We start from the raw sequence: 20,900 nt of genomic DNA on the forward strand, positions 1-20,900 counted from the left end.
TGTTTCTTTTCTGGAAACTGAGTTATGCCACACCATGGAGATTCAAGTAGACTAATCTCTTCGTTACATCGCATCAAATCTTCTTTCCCCCATCCCCACTCCTTTCCTCCCTGTCGATCGCACGCGCAAGCCAATTACATTTTCTGCGCGGCTCAGTGATTACCTTGACATGACTCCATTGTGTCCGACTAACCTTGCGCTAAAAGCCGCCATTGTTTTCTCCCACCGACGGCAACTAATCGAAACGGCATCCGCCACCTTTGCAGGGTGAAGGGTGATAAAGTCTCGCGTGGCAGCCATTTCCGGAGTGGAAGGAGCGCTCAGAGAACAGCGTGATATTTTGAAAGTGCAGTATGTTGTTGCGGGTTGGTAAATTGCGAAGTTTGCGGCCACGTGGACTTAATTGCAAAGTTGCGTATCGCAGAAGGTGGAGATCATGCGTGACTCACGGAAAAGGTGAGCGGCAGGAAGGTTCGCTTCCGGAGAAAGCAAAGGTTAATGCGATTAAATCGTACTTTTCGCTAAACGTCTACGCAGCAAAGCTGCTTCCGGTTATTTTGTGATTGCTTTAATCAATGATTATTAGAGCAGTGGTCACCAAATGGTAGTCCACGGACCGGTACCAATTTGTGAGAAAATTCGGACCGGTCCGTGGCCATACATATACCGTTTTCGACCACACACAGGCATGCATTTTTGACAATATAAGCAGGTTGGAATCAGGGGGAAAATCTTTAGATGGATAGCTGGATGGCTTCAGGGCAGGAGGCAAATGGTTGTGAAAAATGATTATTCCACAGATTGGGTTGATGTAAGGAGTGGGATTCCCCAAGGATCAGTATTAGGACCACTGTTGTTTTTGATTTTCATAAATGACATCGATGAAAGGATAGAGGGCGTGATGTCTAAATTTGCAGATGGTGTAAAGATTGGTAGAGTAGTTAATGATCGCCGCCAAGCAGAGCTTCTTCAGAATGACCTAGATAGACTTCAGGGATGGTCAGAAAAATAGAAGCTTTGTTTTAATCCAGGAAAGTGTAAGGTATTGCACCTAGGGAACAGTAACTCCAAAATAACTTATACACTTGGCAGAGCTGAACTAAAGCCGATGGTGGAGGAAAGGGACTTGGGTGTTACGACTCGGTCAGATTATGAAGTACTCTGCGCATTGTAGATAGGTTGCAAGGAAGGCCCATGGTGTTCTATCGATGATTTATGACACAATCGCTAGTAGAGATAAGGACGTCTTAATCCCATTATATAAGGCTATCGTTAGACCACGATTGGAATACTGCGTTCAGGTATGGAGACCGCACATAAAGAAAGACATTGTGCTTCTTGAAAGGGTCCAAAGACGGGTAACTCGTCTGATAAAATCGACAAAAGGGCGTCCGTATGAGGAAAGACTTCGAATATGTGGGTTGCACAGCTTGGAAACTAGGCACCTTAGAGGAGACTTGATTGAGGTGTTTAAGGCTCTGAGAGGCATAAGTAAAATGAATGAGAACGAAATTTTCACGGTTATAAATGATTCTAGATCTAGGGGCCATAATTTCAAGTTACGGGGGCAGTTGTTTACACTGGATTGCAGGAAGTTTTATTTTAGCCAGTGAGTTACAAATTAAATAAATAAATTTTCTGTTTATACTACGGGACGACCAAACGGTCAGAGGAGTTCACAAGATAGACAGAATACAAGAAACAGCACAGTATTCAGCAGTCACGGGCTTGAACCCCGGTCACTCAAGACAAGTGTACTTATGCACCCGCGCGCCTGACCACTAGGCTAGAATAAGTTACCTAAGTGGGTGGTAGAGGCTGATAGTTGGTGAAACTCAAAGGTCAGCTGGATAATTACCTATGGGGAGGAGGGAAACGCATAGGTTGTCTATTTCTTTTCTTTTATTAATTATTCTTTTTTTTTTTTAATTTTCTTCTTCTTATTATTATTTCATTTTATTTATTTTTTTGTTATTTTATTTATTATTTATTATTATTATTATTATTATTATTATTATTTTTTTTTTTTTTTTGTGGTTATTGCTAATACTAATACTAACAGCAATGAGCAGTTCAGTCGATTTTGTAGTCTCGGAAAATGTTCATTCGGAAAATTTCAGTTAAAAATTAAATGAAAATAGTACTATTGAAATAAACACAGATTCAATAGATGTTCCATTCACATCTTTTTTTATCTCACATCACTTCACAGTATAGCATAACATCTAATTTAATTAATTAATTATTATTTTCTTTTCCTTAAAACACTTAAGGAAAAAGACTGGAGATCGCCGGCTTGGAATATGTGCGAATAAAGAAAAACATTGGACTTGAATTTCTGTGGGTATTAATTTTCAGAAAATTATTGGAAAGTTGTTTCAAAGAACTGAAGCGAAATAAACGAAAAAGAAAAGTAAGTTTTATAAGTATGGAGTTGAACAACGAAATGATGGTTAACCAGGCTCGTGCAAAGGTACTTGGTGGCCCGGATGCAAAAGGGGTGAGGGGCCTCGTTTATATATGTTGAGACTTTAATGGCTCCCTCGATTGGGCCCGCCTATCGAGGGAGCCATCACCAGTGCCCCCGATCTAATCGGGGCATCCAACTGGTGCGGCGCATCCAACGCACCCCCATTTACACGGCCCCGGTGTTAACTAGCTTAAGCACGAGAGACTGGTTTGGAAGAAAGAAGAAAGGTTTTGGACCAGAGTTAGAGATCCCACCAATGAAATATTCATAAAAAATAAACCCATAGAAATATTCATAAAAAAATGCGTACAGTAGAAACTGATTGTCCTTATGATATGGCGTGGAGTGAGTTTGTGGAGTGGAATCATTACTTAACCCGATTGCTCTCTTTTGGATAGTCTAGGACAGCGTTTCCCAAACTGTGGTCCGCGGATCCCTGGAGGTCCGTATACCAGTTCCAGGGGGTCTGCGAAACGTACCCTCTGGAACTGGTCAAATTATTCGTTCTATTTATAGCAAATTGATGATAAATAAAGTTATTATTATATATTTATGTAAAAATAAGAATCAAGTTGAGTTGTTTTAAACATAAAAGTGTGAATTTTCTTTTCAGAAAACCCAGTATTCCTACATATATACATACACACACGAAAACGTATGCATATATACATAGGGGTCCGCAAACTTTTTGATTTTTGAAAGTGTCCGTAGTTTGGGAACCACTGGTCTAGAACAAAGGGGTTCAATCTTTTTCATTTTTATACCACCAAATGGAAAACGCAGTCTGCGTAAAGATAGAATGGAGATCTATACAGCGCACGAGGATTAGAATTTGGGCGGGGTAAAATTTGCGACTAATTAAGAACCAGTTAACTTAATTTTACTTTTCTTACAATATAATTAAAAACTTTTTAATGTGAGGGATAAGCTCGTTTCATTGAACGTAACTTTTTCGACAATTTTATTTCTCGAATTCGTTCTGTTGCTAGTTTTACAGCACTTTAGCATATTCGGCCATTTTATGTCGCTGTATTATGTTTGTGCAAGTGTGTGAGTACAGAGATCACGGATGGATTTGCATGGCGCAGGCTGAAAATCCTGGATTAACTCACGGAATGAAACCTTCCGTGAGTTAATCCCTCCGCCTGAGATCAGCTAACTAACTCGACTGAGAGTCCGTTAAAATTTTTTCTAGTCTGTCTCCGAGGGGATTCGAACGCAGACCGCTCCAAAAGAGTCACAAGTGGCGATATCACTATACTGTCATGGAGGACTGAATTCATTCCGAAGTTTTCCATCGCACAAAATTCTATTAATTGATGACTTCTGTTTCTGTAATATTCGTGTTGTAAGACTTCTTGGTAAGGTGTGCAATGGTAAAAAAAATATTACTACAGGTGTATTATGTGTATGTATATCTGTATTGGAAGATTCAGATTTAAGTTAAAACGGCGAAAGAGGGTGTTTGAACGTTAAAATGGAATATTTAGAATTAAATAGAGAACAAACAGAACTTTCTATAAGCAACTTAATTAGTAATTTGCGCAGCAAGGGAAGTTCCTTACGTATAGCGAGGTACCAGCTTAGCAAAAGAGATCAAACGGGATGCTTGGTGGAAAGAACAAAGCGGTCATCTTGAAAAGACTGTCCCGTAAAGTGGACATAAGAAAAGCGTTCGACAAACAAAAGGCGCAGTAAGCAAAATATTTGTGAAACAAAGTTTAGAGAGATAAATAGGAAAGATGGTAAAGGAAGAAATAAAAACCAAATATATAAAAGTATAATAAAAGTTTATCAATTATTCTCCCACAGTATACTATAGTTCATGATTTTTTTTTCCGATGCAGAAGAAGCAGTATATGTGATATGCTTATGACAGGGAAGGTTACAAAGGACTGGCTATTTTCAGTCAAGATATGTTCTTATCTAGGAAGATGAGCATGAGAGCTGCATTCTTTTTGATTCTTTTGGCAGATTCTTTTTGCTACAAATAAAACAAGATTGGCTTTAGAAGGTGTGAAGTTAACCTATATTCTCTGCCTCCTCCTTCGCTAACCAGTATGCATCATACGTTACCTCCAAAAGTTTAAGATAATCGCGCCTCAACCCCTCCCCTGAATATCATCTAAGAATCTGATGGAAAAAAGCTCGTATTTCTTCTAAAAAATATACAGATAAAGTTTCTCAAATATTGGATGCTTATCGTAATTGGATCAGAATTTGCTAATTTATTCTCAATGATTTTGAGGAGAAAAACTAGAAAATGTGACTTTTCATGTCGTCTTATGTGAAGATGCACACCTTAGAAATTAAATTAATACTTTTGAAATGTCTCAAACGACCAACTCACAATCCACCCATGCTTATATTGTGACTAATCATTTGCAAAGTTAAAAGAAAACGAATAGTCTCTCATACTTAAAGCGCTTAAAAACACGTTAAGCGAACCCTGAAGAAATCTGACTTCACTTAAAATACTGATATTATATAGGAACAGAGAGAGGAATTTAAGACTGCTAAATCACAAAATAAAATAATAAAAAACGGCTGGAGTTAATCATGGAATATGACCACTTGAGTCAGAGTTTACGACTACAGTACATGTAATCATTTTGACAATAATTCAGTCAATATTATTTAGCAATTACGTGAGCTTGAACCACGATTAAATTCCAATGTATGTGCTGCTGCACTCTTGCAATACCATTCTGGTATGTCAGAGTTAAGAATACCACTTCATAAGCGGAACAAACAGCTAGTCTGCTAACGAAACACTAATCAAACCCTGGATCGCAAAACCAGAAAAATAATGCAGCTGTTATCAACTCAGACAGTTATACCACACACGTATGCTCCATAACAAGTCGAGCGAATGTTGATCCTGAAGCGCTTTTAAGTCGCTCTCACTATACAGTATTATTAAATTCATTCGCAAACGTTTAGAGATAAATTTGTTAAATAAATTTCAAAAAAGTAACGTTTCTATTAAAATGGAAAACTTATGAAATATTTATGAAAACATGCATTCAGGCGTGATTAAAATCTAAGTGTCGTACACGTACAACAGATCTTAAAGATTGCTCATGTTTAGCACTTTGATCGTGAATGTAATTATTTACAAATCTCTAACGATGTTCATTGTCAAATTTCTCATTAACATTAGTAAACGATTTTTAAATTTTTTCCACTTTTATTAGCTTTATCTTTTTATTCGCATTTAATGCGAAGTCGATCACGTAAAATGGACAGTGAAAAGTAACTCCCAATCTTTTGAAATAATATCGATCCTGACATCTCTCCCACGGATGGACAGAGGAAGTCAGCGGACTAAAAATGAGCTAGACTGAGTCTAGATTTTAGACTCAATCCCTCATGCGAGGTTACTGTATAAGCTGGAAATGTTGGCATTATGAGAAAGATGCTAAGGTGGATTGCAATGTGGCTGCAGAGCAGAATCGATATTCTTCATATTGGCGTAAAGTCATAAGTGGGGTCCTCCAAGGATCAGTTCTTGGACCACTGTTGTTTCTGATTTTCATAAGCGACATCGCCGATAGGATACATGGTGTGATGTCAAAATTTGAGGTAAAATAAAGATTGGGAGATTCGTTAATGATCAGTGCCAAGCAGTCAGGATGACTTGACCTGGCTTCAAAGAGGATCTGAAAAGTGGCACGTTTTTATGCAGAAAAATGTAAGGCCTTGCACTCCGAAGGCTGGCAACTCGTAAGTATTGTGAGATCGGCAGAAGGGCGACCGTATGAGGAAAGACTTCGATTATGTGGGCTACAGAGCTTGGCAACCAGGCACCTTAGAGAGCTGATTGAGGTTTATAAGGCTCTAAGATGGGGTTAGTAAAACGAATGAAGGTGCAGTTTTCACTGTTATAAAGAATTCCAAAACTTGGGACCATAAATTCCAATTACAGGGGAAGAGGTTTAGACTAGATAGTAGGAAGTTTTCTTTTAGCAAGCCTGTTACTGGAACAAGTTTCCTTCGCAGGTAGTTGAGGCTAACAATTTGAAGAAATTCAAAAGTCAATTGGATAGTTACCCGTGAGCAGGGAAGCGCATAATTTGTATTTTCTTATCTACATTTTCTTTTTGTTTTATTTTGTTTTGGCCGGTGAAGCAGCTAATGGCTTCCTTGCACTTTATGAGTAACAGAAGAAATGTCAGGGACGTCTTCATAAAACATAACTCATCTATAGAAGTGAATTATCTTTATAGAGATGCCTCTAACATTTCGTAAAAGCCATAGATCAATACGACGATGATCAGTTTTAGGCTTATTCTGTATTTCAGAAAGAATTCGGTCTTCTCTTACAGTCTTCTCTCTGTCTTAATGCGTCTTTTATACAACGTCATCACAGAGCTGTTATTCTTATTACAATATTTCAATGTTCTACGTGCATTATAAATGGATTTTTAATCTGTTACTGCAAACAAAGTTGTGAAATAAATTACCTGTTTATTTATTTATTTATTTTTTTTCTGACAAACCAGGTGTTCGCCTCAAGTTCAAAAGGCAAGTAAGTCTTCACTGCAGTCATTACCTTCATTTCCTACGTGTGTTTGAACACCGTTTTAAAAGCTTCTTAAAAATAATTTAATTTTTAAAGCATTTTTCTCAAATGTATTAAAACATGATTGTCATAAAGGTTACATTTTTTGCCTATTGATTCCTTGAAAAAATTTCTTAAAAATCAGGGTTGGTCACTTGATTTCTAGAAAATAACTCGACAATCGCCTGCTATTTTAGAAAATAATTTAGTTCTGGTTGTATTGAAACAAAGATTGGAAACGGAACCCGCTGTTTATTAGCAAAGTCAACTGCTAACTTAGTCGTTAACCTTAATCTGACGTTAAAGCTGACAAATGGGTGCAGCTCATGGCCTCCGTTGAATTTCAATAGCAATCCTTGGGCCTTAAAAAGTTGAAGATCCTGTCATAAATGATATAAGAGATTTTCATGCGAAAGGAAAGGTTCACTACTAATACATAAGATAGGTACAGATGAAAGGAAAAAAACAAATGAGGGAGAAAAAAAAATCCTAGATTATACTGACATACAGATATAAAAAACTACTACGAAGGAAAAGGAAAACAAGTTATAATAAAGGAAGAATCAATTCGAAATACGGCGAGTTCATTAGACTCGTCCTCACTAGTGAAGGCCTTCCAGTGCGGTTTCTGTAGGACTTTTTCCTTTTATTATTTTCTTCTTAAGTTTTTTCCTGCTCTTATGCTATTTTAGAGTAACTGGAAGCTAAAGCTTGTTTCTTTCGATTTACTTTTCCTTTCATTACATGTGCTTTCTCCTCTTACAGATAGTGAATCTTTCCTCTTGCATACAACTATGTGCGTTTGGATGACATCTCCCTAAACAGTCGAAAAGGGTTGGCCCCGCCTTCAAGGCTGTGTTTCGTAAGAATAATGGGCTTATATCTGTATTTCAAGAGATGTCATTATTTTATTTTGTTTTCGTTTACCAGGTTTGTTTTTGTTTACTGTTTCTCAAACTGAGGAAACTACCGAAATTGACACATTGCTGCACTACAAATAAACTGCATATATATTGCTGTTTGTATGTAATGGGTTCCACTACTCAGAAGGCCATTTCGTGGGTTACTGCCCTCTCATCGGTGGATGGGTGAGAACCCGCCCTTATTTAATTCTACTTCAGCATTTCATTTTCAAATATGAAGTAACATCCTTCACTTGGCATTTTCTCTTAAATATATCTTTTGATTTTAAATAATTATTCTGATTTCATTTGACACGTGCTTCTTGTTAATAGTGTAACACATTTTTTTATGCATGTTAATTACGTATCTGGACATTTTTATTCACTGTTCTCTCACACTGGGAAATACAATTTAAAAAAAAAAAAAAAAAAAAAAAAAATGTTTATACTCCCAGACAACCACATAGCAACAGAGAGCTATTTCATCATCGATCAATTCATATATTTAGCATGAGATCTCAGAAGTAACGCACACTAACTGCTATTCAAAAGTCACACCATTTTTCTTTATCCAGTTCTCAAGCACTTTCAACAGAAGCCACAAATATTTACTGAAATTAGAACTGTAGTAACACTACAGGTATGCTCCTACATCCATACAAGTGACAGTGACGTCACTGTTACTATTCTGTCCACTGATAACCTGCATTGGAACTTGCAACTAGATAAGCTTGTTGATTCCCTACGTGAAGTTTCCTTTCATGAAACCTTCTATATGAATATAAATAACGCTACGTAAGACATGCTTATCTCTAATTCATACTTAACGGATAAGATATTTATACTGCTTCAGCCTACTGCTAAAAACACAAAAATCAGGTGTGAAGTGAATAACGCTTGATATTTCACAGGAAGTTTGACTTTCTTGGTTTGCCGAGAATGTAAATAAACAGGTAGGCATATTTATGTGCTCTACACACTTGTGGCAACAGGAATTCGTATTACGAAGTAACTCGCAAACAAAAGTAGTTTTTCATGCTAAACGTTTTCAAGAAAATAACACAGCCACACTAAATCATCTTTAAGTTTAATGTGAACTGTCATCAAAAGAAACCTATTTACAGTTATACTTCCTCATTTATTCAATTTATTCATTCAAATAGCCAAATTTATTCAAATGCTGATTTATTTAATTTATGCCAAATTTATTTATTCAAATTTATTTATTTGCCAAATTTATTTATTCAAGTGTTGATATTAAGAGTGCATCGGAAACACTTTTCCGATGCACTCTTAATATCAACATTTGAATAAATTTGGCTGTTTGAATGTGTTGAGGCACTTGAATGAGAAGGCCTGGGTTCGAACCCTATCTCGATGGAAAGAACTTTTATTAGTATTTTTCACAACGTGGCCGAGTTAGTTGGTCTCAGGTGAGGGCAGCATGGTTTTTTCCCTTCCGGAAACTAGGGTTTTTCGTCCAGCAAAACAAAAAATCGACTACAGAACACACGCAATTTGCAGACAATATACACGGAGCAATATGGCCTTGGTCGCTGATGCTTCTAAAACCCTACTATGACAACAACAGTTGACCCCCTGCGCTATCATCACTGCAACACAGCACTATTTTATTTATATTTTTCGCCAAAAGTTTTGTTTAAAATAAGCAAAAACGGTGCAACGTAAATAACCAGAACCGAAACTAGGTAATCCCTTGCGCCTGGAAAGAAATCAATTTTCTGCTCTCCTTAGCCCAGTATAAATTAAAAATAAATAACTAAATAATGAGGTACTACAAAATATACATCGGGCTTACCCTTTTTGTGATATTTCAAAGTTAAAATAACAGTAAGTAAATAAATAAATATATACATATTTTTTTAAAATTCTACGATTTTCCCCTAGTTTTTATTTCCCCCCCCCCCTCGAACGAATGCCTCGCTTGCCCGCTGTAGTTACAGCTCTGTAAATAATATAAATAAACAATTTATGGATCATTCGTGGTCCATAAATTGTTTATTTATATTATATAATATCTTTATTGTAGGCAGTGAATAGTTACATGGACCTGATGCAATAATACCCATAACAGCGATGACAAAGTTTTAACTTACCAGTAAAATTTCATAGCGTGGCATCTGCTTGCCATCCCTGCTTCTAGTCAGTGATATGGATTTTTATGTTTGTTGTCAAACTGAGTCATCTTGCATAGATCTAGTTCCGAGTTTATTGTTAAGTTTCATGTTCCTCACATCAGTTTTCATTTACATTTTACCAATATTCCTAGAAGTAGATGCAACTGTTCTCTCATATACTAAATTAAGTTTTAAAAAAAATCTCTTTTTGATCCCAGGCAGCTACATAGGTTCGGATGTTACAGCGCTACGGCTCTGTAGGTTTGCACAAATAAATAAATATTCTTATATAGTCAAAAGTCCATAGTAATAACATATATTCTAACCCGTACAAGTGACCAAAACTGAAACCCAAATGATATCAGGCAAAAAGCAGAGATCAATGCGCAAAGAATTTTGAAGCTTTCTGACGAGAACGTCAAGAATACCCACGACTCCTGAGCATCACCGTAAGAGTCACCCAACTGAAGACGGCATCCACAAGATTCGTCCTTCAAAATTGAGTGTGATGTAAGAAATATTAATAACGTTGCAGCCACATCCTTTTGACCAATGGAAGCTCTCATCGGGCCATTTTATCACAATAAGAGTACATAGGTGGTTTAATTATCGAACAGTTCGATAATTAAACCACCACGCTATGTACTCTTATTTTCTAGAAATCTAACCACGACCTCCCTAGCGTGACGCCAGAGACACAAGACTGAGACACCGTAGAATATCCATACTGCGTTAGTTATACAGAGTAATGAACATATGTCCCAATTCCAGTCACATATGAGTCTGCCAATTCCTACAGTAGTCACTAACTGACAGATAACACATCGCAAGACTACACTTGTTAGAACCACTAGGTTGCAGATAAAACCATCAACGATGGGAAGTATTTTATAAAAATGTTAGAAGCATAATGAACAAGTTAGAACAAATGCTTCTGTCGAAACCTACTGATAGCTGCCTTACGGAGACCTGAATACAACCACATCAAGTCTCATGTTGCCCGTTGATATTGCCAGATACAAGGCCTACTTCAAATTGAGAGTTGCTACGAGGACTACCCCTGTTTTTATGGGTCTTTTTTCACAATGTGGCTGAGTTAGCCGGTCTCAGGCGAGGGTAGCATGGCTTTTCTCCCGAAAACTCGGGTTTTTCGTCCAGTGAACAGTAAATCGACTAAAGAACACACGCAATTTACAGACATATTATAAAGCGCAAAATATGGCCGTAGTTTCTGAAAGTGTTTTCAAGTAATGAGTAATGCCTTATAAAGTTCTGATTCAGAACTTTATAAGGCATTACTCATTACTTGAAAGTCTGCAGTACAATCTTAGATATAGCAGTAATCTACATTCCCCTGTTCCTAATTTGGGTTAAGTAATGTAATAGATTGGCTTCCCAACAAATTACATTTGTCAACGACCCGATTAATTTGTGGAGATTTCAACCTCCCACCACAGCCCAGTAATCTGCCGGTATCTTGTGGAACAGGCTTCAGCCACACGCCATCCTTGTTATTAATGACTATCCCCAAAGAGATGAAAATAGGCATGACCTAATTTGGTCTTCGGAAAAGTTTGTAATTGATATACCCGCCTGAAACATATTTTCTATCTGATCACAGTCCAATTGGAATCACCCTAATGCTAACTTATGTTGACTTCAATATCAAAGACAAATGTAAGAGACAACTTGTGATTTCACCAGCTTTCCTGGACCCAACAAATGCTTATACTGTACTGTATGCTGCCAGCTGTATCTCATGGCAAAGCCTCCTCTAGTGTGAAGCCTTACTCGCAACGACTCTCTTAACCAGATCAACTCTGCTGCAAAATTCACGGCTTCCAAAGTTGTAAGAATATCGTCAAGACCGAAAGTTTGGTGGAATCCAAGCCTAACAATGCTGTTTAAATAAAAGAAAATGCTTTATATAAAATGGAAACAGTTCGAATAATGTACAGGACAGAATTAACTACTCAAGGGTCAGGCAACATTTAATAAGAAAAATCCGAAGCAATCAACCGTTACACAAAAAAGACGCCCGACAGGGAAAAGCGGCATCGAAGCAGACATAATATGATTACTTACCAAGGATTCGACGAAGAAATTTAGGATCATAGTAGCAGATACTCCAACTCCCTGCATGAATTCGTGGATGAGCTCGTTGATTGATAACGTGATGTAATCTGTCAATATCACCAAAGACGCACCAATATAGAGTATCAACTCTTCCAAGGACACTAAAACAGCTGAGGTCGATTTTGTTTTCCCACTTCATAGTAAAGTGTCCAAATCCATACCTAACTGAACCACTGCAAACAATATATAACTGCATACTTGCTAAATAGTTCCTCCTAAAATTTGGAATAAGTATGCTGTAATTCCAATGCCGAAAATTACAAAGCCTTATCTCATGTTGCACTATATCCACTGCCTCTACATTCTTAAAAATACTGAAGAAAGCGTTATTGCCAAAGTTTGCGAATGAAATTCTGAACAGTCAGCCTCAACAAACCTATTATGCGTTAACTAATAGATCAGCAATTATTAACCTTTTTACAGTTCAACCGCGACGCTAAAAGCTTTCCGAGTCGGAAATGAAATTTAAATAATTTATGCTGAGATAAAGGCAGCATTCGATAGCCTCAATATACATGCTCTACTACATTTGCTGCAGTACGCCTTCCAAATAAAAGGACACAGCTTTCATTTCCTGCAGTTGCTCCTGACTTCCAGGTCCATGCATCCTCATACTGACAAACAGATCCTCCCCCGCCCAGTGCATACAGGAGTTCTGCAAGGAGGAGTCTTGTTCAGACTCCTCTTTACTGCTATGCTGATCCCGGTTTTCAAGGGTAGGGATGCTCTCTGCATTTATGTAGATGACATTAAGATTCTAGGAGTTGGGTCCAACGTTGGGCTGTCGTTGGAGCAGATCCAACAGATCTGCTCACACAAAGTTGGACATATTGGTGAACGACAGTTGGATGGTCGTAAGACCATCCAACTGTCGTTCACCAATATGTCCAACGTTGTGTGAGCAGATGAATCATAAGCGTCTGGAGTTAGGTACTTACAGGAATTTAGCTTGTGTCTAAACTCACAGAAGGCTGTAATGATGATGAATCCCCCAAAAAACTTCCATACAGTCTTGCATCCCAAAGCTAAATGGGATACCTTTCCCAATAGTTAAAACTTATAGGGATCTGCGAATATATCGGACAACAAACTTCACATTTACATCCCATACTGACACACTCGTAAAAAGAATGAACTACTTGTATTTACATTGGGCAACCAAACAGCACCTCTTTCACGTGAAACAAACCACTACAATGGAAAGATATATATAAGGGAGGCTGTGTAGTCAGCCATATTGTACGGAGCAAATTGTGGACATCGGCCACTCCTGCCCACATTAGAAAAATATACTCAATGGATTTCTTGCTATTTTAAGCGGGAAAATAACAAATACCAACTCCCCCATCAATTAAGGATCACGCAGCTTGTAAAACAATTTCAATTACGTGAAATTATTGCCTCGACACTGCTCATTACATCAGTAAAAATGATGTAGGAATAATATCATCACCATGCTTGTGGCAGCTGTATGAGTGGCCCATCACTCGACTAGCCTTAGGGGTATGAAATCTCTGAGAATGAAAACCAACAGACTGAAAACGGCAGATACGTTTATGCCAGCCAGGGCTCTAAAGTCTTTACAAGGCTTAATGAATATTTGAACTAGCTTTGAAAGGCAAATCGCAGTGTAATTCGTTCAGGCTGTTGTTGCCTAATTACTGCTCTGAAACGCATACCAACACCCATTCCAACATCAAATCATGAAATTTATGAAGGTAGGCGTGTAACTCGTGTGAACAGTTGTGTGTATAAACATTGTTAGTTTGTAAACTTCTAGTTAATTGTAAAAATTATTCACCCATTCATCATCTATTTCAGTTCGTGTGAATCCCCTGGCATTTACCGACGTGAAAGGAATTTGTCTTGTACCAATGTATACTTATCTTCTTATTTTGGTAGGATAAATAAAGATTTATTTATTGAACATTTCGTTTCTGCGCATCCGCCATTCATTCCTCCAATCAGTGCACGGCAACAGACAATATCCAGTGCTTCAGCTACAATGTATAGTATATGGATAGCCTCTGTTACATGCATGAAAAAAAACAAAAAAAAAAAAAAAAAAAAGCAATAACACTAACTGACAGATTTCTATTGGTCGGATTTCATGGTAATCTAGTGGAAGTCAAATTATTATATGAGGACGGGGGGGGGGACAAAAAAAAAACTGAAATTTGGGAAAACTCAACAAATCTTTAAGAGGCCCAAATATAAAATTTCATGAAAATCCGTCCACTGGGGGTCGAATTTTTACATGCGGACGGACGGATGACGAAGACAGGTGTATTATGCATATGTGCTAACGCGCCTAAAATGCACATTTCTTTATATAATAGTATTATCAGCGAAGAGGAATCCATTACTAAATGGAAGGGGAGGGGTTCGTTTTACTTCTCACGAGTGCGATAAATCCGGTAATTTTCCATTCAACGCATGTACTTCAGTTGCGTTTCTCATTTATATGTTCTTTTCGTTTTTGTTTTTATTTGGAAAATTTTCTGACTTTTCACAAATGTTTCCGTTTCGTTCTTTTAATTGTATGATATAAAATAGTGCAGTAACAGAATTCATCAAGAGTACCAAGGAACTAACATAAAATATGAACATTTTCTCGGAAATATTTTACCTCAGTTATCTAAATAAAATATGTGAGATATGCAAAACTGTTACCTGGATATAGGGCACATGCACGTGATCAGGTCTATAATTTGCACGGAAGCATCATCATGAAAAATCGTTATTCGGAATATAGTTGCTTGGTTACTGTGGTTTCGAAGGTCGATTTTGTGAACCGTTACCAATGTTATCAGCTTTATTAGGGACACAGTTTCTGTTTCTTATCTTAATTTCTGATTGTAAGTCTATTGTTGGCAAATTCTTCATGTAATTAGCCGTAAGGCCATATGGGCATACCTACTAAGAAGAAACAACTCGGCGTTGAGGTTCAGTTATTGTAATACAAAACGAACTGTACAAGACTTGCAAGCAACTTGAAAGCTTTGATACGCAGCTGGTTGAAGTGGTACATTATTGTTATATTATCATCCACAGTTAAATTCAATCGGTAAATTAACACTACGTTTCAAAATATGCCGGTTTAACCTGACCACTTCAGAAAAAATTGGCACATCTTGGTACTTAGTAGCGGGATTTTAGCCACACAATTTGACCTCTGTGATATCCTTTAAATTTTTTTATTATGCGAGCGCTGAATGACTAAAGATATCAAATCATAGAAAATTTTTTTCTCCCATTACTTTTAGACCGTATAGCTGTGACAGAGAAGCAGACATCTCTCGAATGAGTATTAGATTAAAATGTCGAGGAAGTGCCCCACATTTGGATTCTCATTAAGAGGATGAGGATTAATGTGATCATTGCCCTCTTTTCATCTTATGGTAATTATCGTAAGGATAAAAGGAAGGTGAACTTTTGGAACTGTGATCATTCTTCGGAGGGGGAACGCTACTATAATTAGAGTCGGATGGGACATTCAACCTACTGGATGCCATTAAGGTTAAGTATAGCTACTGGTTATGGCAAGTTTAATTACCGATTACTAGTCATAAAGTTCAACTGGACTATCGAACGCCAGCCTTTTGTGTTCTGAGAGAGAGGACATATTCACATTAATGAGGACACGAACTTAGCTTTGGTCTCTAAACAAATCTCAGTACTTAAGAATCAGCTGTTACTTAATGAAAAATACAAATATTCACTTTAAAACTGATCAACGATTAAAATCCAAAGCCTCTTACGGATGAAATCGGGGTTGGGGTTTGATTGTTTTCAACAAATCTCAAGGCCCTGAAAATACGGCCCACATGTTATGAAATACCCTATTTATTATTATTTATTTATTCGCAGATTTTTATTTTTGAGAAATATATTTACAGTGAAAGACATAATAGATGCATTTCACTTTGGATACTGCTAGGGGATTCATGAACATTATTCAGTATTAATTAAGCTGCAGTAATTAAATGAATTAAGAGGCAACTTAATTATGTTTATCCTATACGATTTATACTATAGCTTAATCAATTTTGGTATGCAAAATTGCATTTTTGTAAATAAAAGTGTTTTGTTTTACACGTGTTTTCTTTTCTTTTCTTTTTTCAAGAAAACAAAGTGGAAACAAACATTTTCTGTTGATGGGAAGCACAGGATAAAGGTAAGGTTCCTATTGTAGTTTTATAACAAAGAAGCGCATAAAATACTGTACTTATCAGCTAACGATATATTAGAATGAGCAGTACAAGTCTTCTTTATTCAAGAATTGCAGACTGGCGTCGTCTTAGTATTCTTTTAGAATACCGTATATCACGGCGTGTAAGTCGACCTTTGAAGCAGTAAAAAATCGTCTAAAATTTTAAGGTCGACTTTATACGCCGAATATAAAAATCTAAACTTTAGTTGTTGTTATTTGGTTTTTAGGAGCATTAGCAACTAAGGCCATATTGCTCCGGGGATGTGCGGTGGTCATTCCCTGACCTTTCCGCATCCTCCATATTTGGTGGTGACGGGCTCGAACCCCGGTCTAATCAAGAAGCATGTGTTACACACTGGTGCTCCTTCCCACCTGGCTACGGAGGCGCCCTAAACTTTAGTTAGAGGTACATGTTTAGTGTTAGAAAGACACGAGTTAATACAAATATATTTACAGTTCATTACATACATAATTTTGCACAAGCGTACATTCTGTTCACCTTTTAAAACCTAAGGATTTGTTCGCCTTCTTCACTGGACGAAACCTTCCTCATGGAATTCCTCGAGAGTTATGATTTTGGGTTCACTTCTGGATTGTATATTTGTATTAAAGATACGCCCGTAATAAATTACAAACACATTTCGTGTCTTTCTAATCGTAAGCACGTGCCTTTAATTCAAGTTTAGGATTTTAATTGAACCTTAAAATTTTACACGATTAGGGCTTCAAAGATTGACTTATACACTTGAATGTACGGTAACTGTAGAATGTTTTTTTTTCTTTTCATTCGGAAAGTTAAGTGAACTGTATCCTTGAACGACCGGAAATGTAATCCAGACTTTCGTTTTAGATGAACTTTTGCAGTATTTCCCTCCTACGAAGGATTTTCCTCACCCCTTGTATTTTTTACAATTCAAGTTGTGTTTCCGCATTTATGTGGCAACTGGAGGAACACCGTACTCACTACAGGTGACGGAAGGTCGATGCTCCCAGAGACTACCAGACTCAGCATCCATAGGTCCGCCTCCCTTTTTGCCCTCTGGAGCCGGAGGGGGGAAGAAGAACACCTTGTACCGACCGCTACTTCTAATCAGTTTCCGTAGAGTTCGGATAAGCGTTACTTTTAAAACCCCTGGCGGTCCTTTCACTGTCATTGACCTTCGTAACGGAGTGGTCACAAAGGTTCACTTCCTGGTTGCAAAGGCGTGAAGAAGCTTCACAAGGGAAATCCTCACTCATTAGTGGCCTCGTACTGTTTAAAGGCCGAAACAATAACCGCTGGTGACCTTGCAAGGGATGGTCGTCATACGACCGTATACAGAGATACAGAGAATGGACAGGTACAAACTGTCATTTTTAATCTTACGAACTTACCTAGATCAACACTTTTTTTAAAGATTAAATACTTTCATTTATATCTGGTAATAAACAAGTTTGCGAAATGAAATGAGCTATCAAATATTTAGCTAATGGTATAGCAAGCTAAATAGTATGTTACTCAGCTTTTATTCAATCGTTGGGGTTAAAGTTTTAGCTCCCGAGTTCCGCGCTCCTGATAGTGGCAACTTACAGCATCATATATACAATATGTACAAATTTGTATATATAACCGCTTTGATTACTTATCATAAATTGTAAGATATGCAAAGTTCTGTTCAAAAGAATTATGAACACTAATAAATAGGATGTCTGAACGAGAACATAAAACAAACGCAACGTTTCGCCGTATGGTGTATTCCAGCATCCCAAACTTGTTCATACAAAATTAAAATAGATCACAGGAGTATGAATAACTTAAATTGAAATATGATCATCCACTTAATAAACTGTTATGATTCCCTGGCAGGAGATAACGGTTTGAACAGTTTGACATGAAATATGAATGTCACGAGTTAACAAAAAATAAAAAAAAATTTGGAAATGTTATCCACAGCCTATAGAGTGTTTCACAATCCTTTTAGGCATCTTATAGAAACTCAACAGGCCTCGACAAATTTGTTCAACATCTAGTTGCAACCTGCAAAAAAATTAGCTTATAGGTATATGAAGGGAATGCATACCAAAAGGTCTTCTGGAATAGCAATCTGACCAAAACACTCCCCTTCTTGTATCACGTGATGACGTGAAAATACCCTTGTGTATCTTGCTTGTTAGTGTTAAATTTGTATAATGCCAAAATCCCAAAACAGCCGTCATCAGTCAAACTAGTACTCTGTGACAGTATAACTTTCAGTATGAGGTCCTGGTTCAAATCCCGTCCGAAACAGAAAAAAGTGTTTGCTACTTCTTCAATCGCTTCTGTGGTTACTGCATCTCAGACGGAGGGAGGGGTAGGGTCCCTCCCATTAGTTATTTTGGATTTTTTAGCCTGTACAATATGAAAACCAATATCGTACAATATTCTTATGCTGACGATATTAAAATGCCTACCAATTTTCAAATATCATCCCGAAGACCACATCCAAAAAATGCTTACCAATTTCCGATATCATTTTCAAAGATCATACCCAAATTGCGTAGATTACTCTGCAAGATAACTCACAAATTTCGGAGCTCGAACAATATCTTGAAGCCATAGGCTTACAGTTAAATACAAAAAAGAAACGAAAAAAAGGAGCACAGATAGCGTTCACTAATATGAAGAATAAGAGCAAAATAGCCATACAAATTCAGGGAACTACTGTTAAGAAGTTAAACCGTCACACAGACCTAGACTTAATGTGGGACTACGGTTTAACGTTACAACCCCAATTTGCAAGGGGTAAGGCGTACTATGCAATATTGGCTGCGAGACTTTTGGGGATCAGAAATATTCATAACCAAATACATTCAACGCTGTATTACTCCAATACAAATATACACCTTCACGATATGGTTGGTGGTCTTCACCGCTGCACACTCATATCAGCAAATTTCTCGGTCTGGTCTCGAATACTAGCTATTGTGCTGTTTAAACAGAATTGCAGGAATGCCATTTACTATATCAATATAAATTTTGTTAAATGATTTGAACATCATCCTCTGGATGCAGCTGATCTTAGTGAGGAATATCCTGGCTTTTTCTGGAATCATTTACAGCTGCTCATGACATAATAGAATTGTTGGGGATGGGGGTGGCTAAACTGGCAGGAAGGTAGCTCGCAGATCCACGTCTGCCTCCTCGTAGCATTCTAAACAACATTGATGGACTGAAAAGATGCTTCCCAGCCAACGTTCTATGTTTTTACAACAAGCTGGAAGTTGACCCAAATAAAATTTTGTGAGGATAACAACTACAGCAGGCCGGTCCTAGTAAATGCACACTCAACGATCCAGTTATAGGCAACCGTTACACGCTTGAGGATACACTCTTTCGGTGGCACTTAGCAATGGTGATTGAAAAGACTGGCAATGTGAGGAACTTTTAATTAGTACCATTGTAGCCACAGATGAAGTGTCATACTTCTTATGAATGTTACACATGAAGAGAATTGGCAAGTTGTAATAATACTTAAAATTGATGTTTAACATGGAACAAATTGTCACTATACACATAAGAATGAAAATTATTTTGTATATACATTTAGATGGTTTATGTACAGTATGTTTACTGTTTGTTTTTCTGCGTAGAATGTAGGCCATCGCCCTCGTGCTTGAACAGCTGTACTGGGATGTTTACTGATAATATTTTTTAATAATAATACTGTCCGTGCCTAATACTAAAAAAGGTCTGGAAAAAAAGTGTTTTTACTACTTGATGATGCCCCAGGCCATCCGCAAAACAGTATTTTTTAAATTACTTTTTTGCTACCTAACACAACTCATTCAGCCGATGGACTAGAGAGTTGTTACCACCTTTAAAGTATATTATCACAGAAAAACAATCGCTTAGTTAGCTATGCTAATGATGGAAAGGATAAGTAGGGCAAAAGTGGCCGGTATGCGCATCTCTTGTTATAGCATGCTTCCCGATGTGAAATATATAACACAAAATGAGCACAACAAATTTTAAAAATCAGAATTGAAGCTTAAACAAATGCTGTATAAATTCCACTTTTATTATTGGAAATTATAACTCGGGGTTTCAACATGGCGGACATCACTGCTCATAAATATGAGCCGCAGTATCCGTAGCCATAAACATTTACCGCCTTTCAACGTTAATTTGGCACAGGTAAGGAGAAGCGTAGTTAGCTCTTCACGAGCTCATCGATTTGGTAAGGACGAACAGTTATTCGTAAACCTATATTAAATTTATTTTATGAACGTAAAATTATTTTCATTTTTTTAACATCGTGAAGGACACTTAAAATATGGATTGTTTTATGGAGACAAGTATGCCCTGAAGCAGTTTAATAGGTCTCGAAGACAATGTCCAAGCGGTCAATGAATTATAAAGCTAGTTAACGAAGCTAGATTTAGCGAAGTTGATAACACTGAAGGCAGATGTTGATTCCCTATGGTGGGGAGAGTCTGAATGTAGAAATTCTAAGGAGCT

The 20,900-nt window shown here is 37.3% G+C and overlaps 1 protein-coding gene across 1 annotated transcript in view; it reads left to right on the top strand.

Moving 5' to 3' along the window:
- LOC150088714 (uncharacterized) overlaps window positions 1-20,900 on the top strand; it is a 203,574-nt gene that overhangs the window by 47,305 nt on the left and 135,369 nt on the right. The window contains exon 2 of the mRNA XM_090369625.1: window positions 16,337-16,387. The gene's annotated coding sequence lies outside the window, so the exon portion shown is untranslated. The remainder of the gene's footprint in view (window positions 1-16,336; window positions 16,388-20,900) is intronic.

Source organism: Mastigoproctus giganteus, chromosome 3 (assembly GCF_048544385.1).
Source record: "Mastigoproctus giganteus isolate SK-2022 chromosome 3, ASM4854438v1, whole genome shotgun sequence".
NCBI classification, from domain to species: Eukaryota; Metazoa; Arthropoda; class Arachnida; order Uropygi; family Thelyphonidae; genus Mastigoproctus; species Mastigoproctus giganteus.